This window comes from Vipera ursinii (genome assembly GCF_947247035.1).
Source record: "Vipera ursinii genome assembly, chromosome: 5".
NCBI lineage: Eukaryota > Metazoa > Chordata > Lepidosauria > Squamata > Viperidae > Vipera > Vipera ursinii.
In genome coordinates, this window is record NC_139518.1 from 70,979,202 (window position 1) to 70,987,064 (window position 7,863).

Genomic DNA, 7,863 nt, shown 5'->3' on the forward strand with positions numbered 1-7,863 from the left:
CTCTCATTCCAGGGATTCATAAATTTATCATTCCTCTTCAAACAGATAGTTAATCAAGTAAGAACAGCTAGAAGCATTTATTGTATGGGTATTAATCCACAGCAGGATAGTTCACAGAAATAATTTTCTTCACTACTGATCTACACACGAGCTAAAAATAATGTGTTGCGGAGGGTGCATATATAGAGTGCTCTAAGCTAAATTCAGAATCCCCAAAAGGAATAAACTAGCGCATATTTGCACGCAGTTCTGACGCTTCTATAGGGGGTGCAGGCAAACCTTTAAAGCAGCACTGCAGCAAGCCATAATATCAAAGCCTTTGTGTAGTTTTCTATTAGCTGCACTCGGATCAAATTCATCAAAGCAGTAATGTAGACAATATATACACAAAATATTTCATGCAAAGGAAAAAAAAACCTGGGGGGTATTACTCTGCACCAGTTTTAAAATGCCTATTTATGAAAACATTTCTATAAATAAGGATATTATTAACACTATGCCTTCCAATATAGATAAGCTATACTGTAACAACTGATTTAAATACTACTGTGAACTTCATATTACAGTTAGGATTTCACTAAAAATCACACCTTTCTTCTCAAGGTCAACATCTACTTTTAGTAATTGTAAGCAGTCTGAACCTGGGGAAAAGGACGTTACTCAAAAAAAAAAGCAGGTAGCCAAATATCTAGTTGTAGGTTAATATCCAGAGTCTCCTGATTTCTCCACCCCTTTTTTCTCCCACTGAATATATTTATGTCAATCCAAAGTATACTACGGAAAAAAATAATATCCCCTTTGTACTTCATTTGCATGCAGTAACCCACACAAGTCAAGGCAAATTGCCCAGAACATTTACCTTTTGAGTGTTCTGTATTTAAAGATCAATGAAAGGTAGGGACAGTATGTCTATTTCCTTCTTTCGGGTTTGGTATATATGATAAAGAGAAATTGCTCTGGCAAGAGCACTTTGACAACTGTAAGCTTAAAGCGCATGCGCGCGCGCGGAATTGTGGGGGTTGAAGTCTTTTGCGAATGAAGTCTTGAACAGAGGCAGGCTGGGAGAATACTGTAGTACTCTTTCAAAGCAGCGACGCACGTTTAATAAAAGGAACTACGGCTATATGGATTTTTCAACAAAGAAAACTGGCCTAACAGGTACGTTTGGAAATAATAGTTACTTCATCATATATGATTAACTGATCTTAGTTTAGACATGAATCTAAACGGTAACGTTTCCTTGTTTTTTTTTTTAGAGATCGACCGGATAATAGCTGCCCAAAGTAAGTTATTATAACTTTAGACCTTAACTAAGCAACTGGATTTCATTTCATTAAAAAGGCTTAATATATTTATCAACATATATTCAGGTCTATTGTGTCCCTCCTTCTGTCTGCTTGGGAATATTTTTTTTAAAAGTCGTGCATATCCATTCTTGCATATATCCATGGATTTTTAAAAAATCCCTTAGTTATTTACTCCTTACTGTTTACAATGAAAGTTAGCCCTTCTCTTCAGGAAAGTGTACATGCGCACACACATTCATATACAAAATCCTATGTGACTATAAATTGAAATCTATCATGGATAATATGACAATTTGATTTCTCTTTTCCATAACTGACTTTAGATGTAGTAACTCTGTTAAAACAAATGAGAAATGTAACATACTATACTTTCATAACATTCTTTATGGTGGTAAACTTCTAATTAGTAACTATAAATAAATTAATTATAATTTTAAGAAACATACAGATTTTAACTTTTTCTATTTATTTTTAATATACTTTTTATGAAATAATTGACTTATATACTTAACATTCATATATCTTCAAGTCAAATATAACAAAGATAAGAAGGAGCAAATATATAATATTTTTCAAAATATTGTGTCTGGCATTTTCCTACTAAAAATTCTTAAACTCTGTGTGGATGACCAATGTGTTGGAGTTACAAATCACTTCAGTTAATAGGATGGATTAACTTGTAAATACTAAATTAATGCACAGAAATACCTATTTTTCCAGTTACTGCCAGTTGCATTTTGTCTGACAAAATTACACGGGGAAGGCATAAAAGATCTAAGCATTCCATCATAAGATAGCTTAAGATATTATATGCTAAGATGCAAAGGAGCTCCTTTATTTACATAATGATTTTTGGATTTTTAAATTATATTGGAATTTAAATATCTGAATCATCTGTTTCAATTATACCTGAGCAAATGAATCCATATTTATTTAGACGTCGTTCAAAGGGATCTTTCTCCCAGTAAAACCATTATACTTTAGTCTCCCTTTTGTTCTTTTTGAGGGAAGCAGTTGGATCTTTGATCTAATGTCTGAGAATGGTGTGGAAGTCTGGATGTGCATAAAAATAAATACAATAGAGGTTCTTTTTACTGGACATTTAGCATTTAAGGGCAAGGGCAGATTATATCCATAGTCTTAGGTGGACAATCTGACAGCATTCCATAATGGATACACAGATGGTGTCAACTGATTGAAATGTATTTTTATTAACTGTGGCATGCTAAAGCCAACGACCGTTAATTGCCTTTTCCAGACTAAATTATTAAAAGAAGCCAAACAGAACAAAAATTCTATTTGTTGAAAATCAGCCTATTTTTTGAAGACGGCACCCTGAAACATCATACTGTTATTTGATCTGTACTAGTTTCCATTTTAGTTTCTAGTCTAATTTAAATGTATAATTAAAGATGGCAATGATAATCTCTCTCACATATATTCATAGCACTCAAGTATTTCATTCAGCATTATGTTTTGCCCCAAATTCTTTTACTGACTCACTTAGGGAAGTCTTCAAAAGGAGTGGGGTTGTTTTACTCGTGATACCAATACTGTAAATTGCTTACCACTTAGTTGAAATAAATATTTTTTTAATGTTATATATGAATTTAGGGTGTGACATTTTGAAGGGCTTGTGGTAATTATTTTCTCTTTTCTTTTATCCCGAATGTCTTGCTTTTGCTAATTTGACCCTTTTCTTTACTTTTTTATTTATTGTTCTAACCCAATGTATTGGGAATATAAGTCACTCTAGTTTTGAAGTGAGACATGTGTCACTTGAAGTGAGACAATTGACAGTAATAACCAAGCACTTATGATAAACAAAATTAGTTAGAATTAATCATATATAAACCACATCAATACATACTGTGGATGGCCCTGCTAGGTGGCAGCACCTAGCTGGCAACCTGTAGATTCTATTAAGAAGTCAAAGCATTGTGAAAAAGGCACTTAGGTATTGTCGCCAAAGAAAGCTATATGAAGTTATTGATGAATTCATTAAGATTGAAGGAGATATCAAATTCAAGCAGAAATGGTTCCTTTATATGAAACATATTACCCAAGAAGGCAAACTAAGATATAAAAATATGGCTTCTGAGGAAAAAAAGAAACTGTTTAAAAATAATAAAAATAACGCAAATAAAAACAAGCAACAATCACAAATGTCCAAACTATGGGATAAAAATATTAAAGTAGTAATTAGTAATTGGGTAGAAATGGGGGGGGGAGAGAAGGGCTACTAGAATACTTTTTCTTTTTATATAATCTATTTTCATTTTCATTTTATAGTCAAACTTTCGTTTCAAATTTTCCCTATAGTGTTTATTTTATCCATGTATAATTATTCCTTTCCCTTTTCTTGTTTTTGCATTTTTGTTGTTTTACCAAATTAATAAAAAAATAAAATCAGGGTGAAAATTCAAAGAAAATTCATTTATACTATCATATAGATGAGGAAGCATTAATAGATATAAGGTAAAGGTAAAGGTTCCCCCGCACATGCGTGCTAGTCGTTTCCGACTCTAGGGGCCGGTACTCATCTCCGTTTCAAAGCCAAAGAGCCAGCGTTTGTCTGAGGACGTCTCCATGGTCATGTGGCCGGCATGACTAGATGCCAAAGGCGCACGGAATGCTGTTACCTTCCCACCGTAGTGGTCCCTATTTTTCTACTTGCATTTTTTTACGTGCTTTCGAACTGCTAGGTTGGCAGAAGCTGGGACGAGTAACATGTGCTCACTCTGCTACGCGGCACTCGGGATTCAACCCGCCAAACTGCCGACCTTCTGATCGACAAGCTCAACGTCCTAACCCACTGAGCCACCGCGTCCCTAATAGACATGGTTCAAATGTGTAATGAATAACATGCTTTCTTTTAATAGAAAAGAGAATAAAGGCCCACATAAAATATGAATGAGTAAAGCATTCTAGATATATTCCACTGAAACCTTAATTAGAAGATTAAATTACTAATATTTTTGTATTACAAGGTAATTACTTCAAAACAAAATGTTTTGTTTTCCTATTATTATCCGAACAAGGGAAACAACCTAAAATGTACAAGGTAGGATAAACATAACATACTAGTGCATTTGCAGATGAAATACCAAAATTTATATTTTGTGGATTACTTCAAGATAGAGAAAAAATAGTGTTATTGGAAATATCTTTTATGAGGCTTTGATTATTGCCAAAACCCTAACAGACATATCCTTGAAATTATCAGGAGTCAAATCTGACTTGAGACTTTGTTGTAAAAGGGCATGAATATAAATAATTTCATGTAAGCGCACATTCTTCAGTTGTAGAACAGTAAGGAATATTTTTATTTAAAATTATATTTTGAAACACAAACAGTAAAATAAGGAGAATGTATCATGGAGAACAAGCATTTATGTGTTATTAGACCAGAAGATACAGTGACATCTACTCATTCTTTCCCCAGGGTTTCTTCTATCTATTCATTTTTATATCCAGAGTGCTAAATAGAATTCAACATTTGTCTCATTGCATAATGATAGGCTATTTGGAAGTTAAACATATAGAACAGACATGTCAAACTCGCTACGTCATGTGACGTTGCGCAACATATCGGGATGGTTTTGCCATTGCTGGCAATGGGATGGGCACAGCTTCTAGATGACGCGTTTGGCCTGTGGGCCGGCAGTTTGACACCCCTGATATAGAAGATCCAAAGACCGGTCCAAGATCTACCACTTCAAAGTCAATATTGTTTCTATATTTCTATAAACAGAGCTTTCAAAAAGTTCAGAAATAGTATAAAAGTTATGTAAATTTTGTCTTTCAAGTTAAATAGTCATGTTTCTTAAAGACAATCAAGTTGCGCCCAAAACTGAAAGGAAAAAGTAACTAAATATGAGAGATTTGAAGAAAAAGACAGGATCAACTTGCTGCTGTATTTACAATTGTACAACACTGTTCCTCAGCCCAAAACTGTAGGCCCATGATTCTCTTAAGGAAAATGATGAGGCTGTAACAGAATTAGAAATACAACATAACCGAAGTATCATGTTGAGATAAATTGATATATGCTGATTTTTATGGTTGCAAAAATTAATAAGGAACTGATATCAAATGCTATGGGTAGAATGCAAAAACTGGTAGCTTTTTATATAAAATTCACCATGCAGAGTTCTACATTAAACATACCATTCTGTATTTATATGCAATCCACATGACTGATAAGGAAATAACTAGTTCCTTAAAAATAAGACATCCCATTATTTAAAAAGTTGTACAAATCATTACATCCTGCTATGTATCTTGTTAGTGTTTATCAAATTACAAGTTAAAATTGGTAGAAGAAAAAATGCTAGTTATTGATAAATAAATGAGCTTTATCTTGTCATAAAAGAATGAAATGACCAAATTAGACCAATTTTAGTTTAGAAATGAGAAGATCTATTTCAAAACAAACTCTAATTTTTGATTACAACTTTTTTAAGGGTATCAAATTTGTTCAATCCCTATTAACTGTTAAACCAAAGCCACCTGCAATCTTATAAACCAGATGGACCTATTTAATCTACATTGAAAAAACAAAGCTAAAGTAAAATTAGCACAATTTGTTACATTCTTAGAAGAAAACCCTCTCTAGCTGTTTTTGTACAACATACTGAAAAACAACTTGACATACATAGTGTAGCCCATTGGGGGAACTTAGCTTATGTAGTTACATTATGGTTTCATCCGTTATTATTCAGACAAAAAATTGGGTTGAGTAAACTCTGATTCAGTTAACTATGGATAAGTGTGTGGTGTAAACCAAACCACTGGTTAGGGTTCTTGGTTTTCTTTTTTCTAAACAATGAGCTATACTGTGCCATGTTTCAATAGGGGAGAATATTTGTAAGTCAAGGTTGAAATGAGGGGTCCTTGGTGCTTCTTTGAACTTGCTTGTTTTCTTGCAGACATTTCACTATCCAAACTAGATATCATCATGTTTGAGTAATGAAACATTTGCAAGAAAACAATTACTATGTTTTATCTTCATCATTCTGATATAATTTGAGGAAGATCTGGCATTCTAGATAATAGCTGGAAGTTCAGCATTTCTTGCCTAGGTATTTCTGCCCCCTTTCACGTATCTCTCTGTAAACAACAAGCAGGTTAAAGAAAATAGGTCAGTTACCATTAAGCTCTTCCCTCAGGAGTAGACGTATTTTAAAGAGGCTACCCCACTGAAACACTAAAACTGCACCAAGGTTTGTCTCCCCAACATTAGTTTAAATAAATAAATAAATAAATAAATAAATAAATAAATAAATAAATAAATAAATATAGCCTCACTGGGAGGAAAACAGAAGGTATTATCCTATCCTCAAAAAAGAGCATGAGGCTGGTTCTCATTTCGTTTCCCTCCCTTTTTTTTTTCCTCCTGACTACTGACAGCTAAGGAGCCAGCCATTTTATTGGTCGAGCTACCATAATTAATTTTTGTATTGTTGTTTTTTATTGTTGTAAGCCGCCCTGAGTCCTTTGGGAGATAGGGCGGCATATAAGTCCCAAAAATAAATAAATAAATAAATAAATAAATAAATAAATAAATAAATAAATAAATAAATAAATAAATATAGCCTCACTGGGAGGAAAACAGAAGGTATTATCCTATCCTCAAAAAAGAGCATGAGGCTGGTTCTCATTTCGTTTCCCTCCCTTTTTTTTTCCTCCTGACTACTGACAGCTAAGGAGTCAGCCATTTTATTGGTCGAGCTACCATAATTAATTTTTGTATTGTTGTTTTTTATTGTTGTAAGCCGCCCTGAGTCCTTTGGGAGATAGGGCGGCATATAAGTCCCAAAAATAAATAAATAAATAAATAAATAAATAAATAAATAAATAAATAAATAAATAAATAAATAAATAAAAATATATATATATATATATATATATATATATAGCCTCACTGGGAGGAAAACAGAAGGTATTATCCTATCCTCAAAAAAGAGCATGAGGCTGGTTCTCATTTCGTTTCCCTCCCTTTTTTTTTCCTCCTGACTACTGACAGCTAAGGAGCCAGCCATTTTATTGGTCGAGCTACCATAATTAATTTTTGTATTGTTGTTTTTTATTGTTGTAAGCCGCCCTGAGTCCTTTGGGAGATAGGGCGGCATATAAGTCCCAAAAATAAATAAATAAATAAATAAATAAATAAATAAATAAATAAATAAATAAATAAATAAATAAAATAAAAAATAATCAAAAAGTCACAGATGAGACTTGGAAATAGGAGAACGCCATAGAAGACAAACTTGTAAGAAAAGGAAAGCCGGGGGGGGGGGAAGGAGGGAGAGAGAATGTAATTCACATGATAACATCTAACTAGCGAATCAGTGCCTTCTCTTTCCCCGCTCCCCCAGAAGGGAACGACAAGGTTGGGCGAAAGGAAAAGCAACCCGCACAGAAATTGACCGGGGGCGAGGTGCTGACCTTTCCCGCAGCGAGCGTAGCCATCTCGCCGCGTCCGCAGCCGAAGGCAAAATGCCACCCCGCCTCGCGCTCACGCACACCCAGCTGCGGCTTTAAAGGACGTGGT

The 7,863-nt window shown here is 33.9% G+C and overlaps 1 protein-coding gene across 1 annotated transcript in view; it reads right to left on the minus strand.

Annotated features, from left to right (window-relative positions):
• CPEB3 (cytoplasmic polyadenylation element binding protein 3) overlaps nucleotides 1–7,858 on the minus strand; it is a 95,601-nt gene extending 87,743 nt beyond the window's left edge. The window contains exon 1 of the mRNA XM_083363851.1: nucleotides 7,758–7,858. The gene's annotated coding sequence lies outside the window, so the exon portion shown is untranslated. The remainder of the gene's footprint in view (nucleotides 1–7,757) is intronic.
• Between the last annotated feature and the right edge of the window lie 5 nt (nucleotides 7,859–7,863).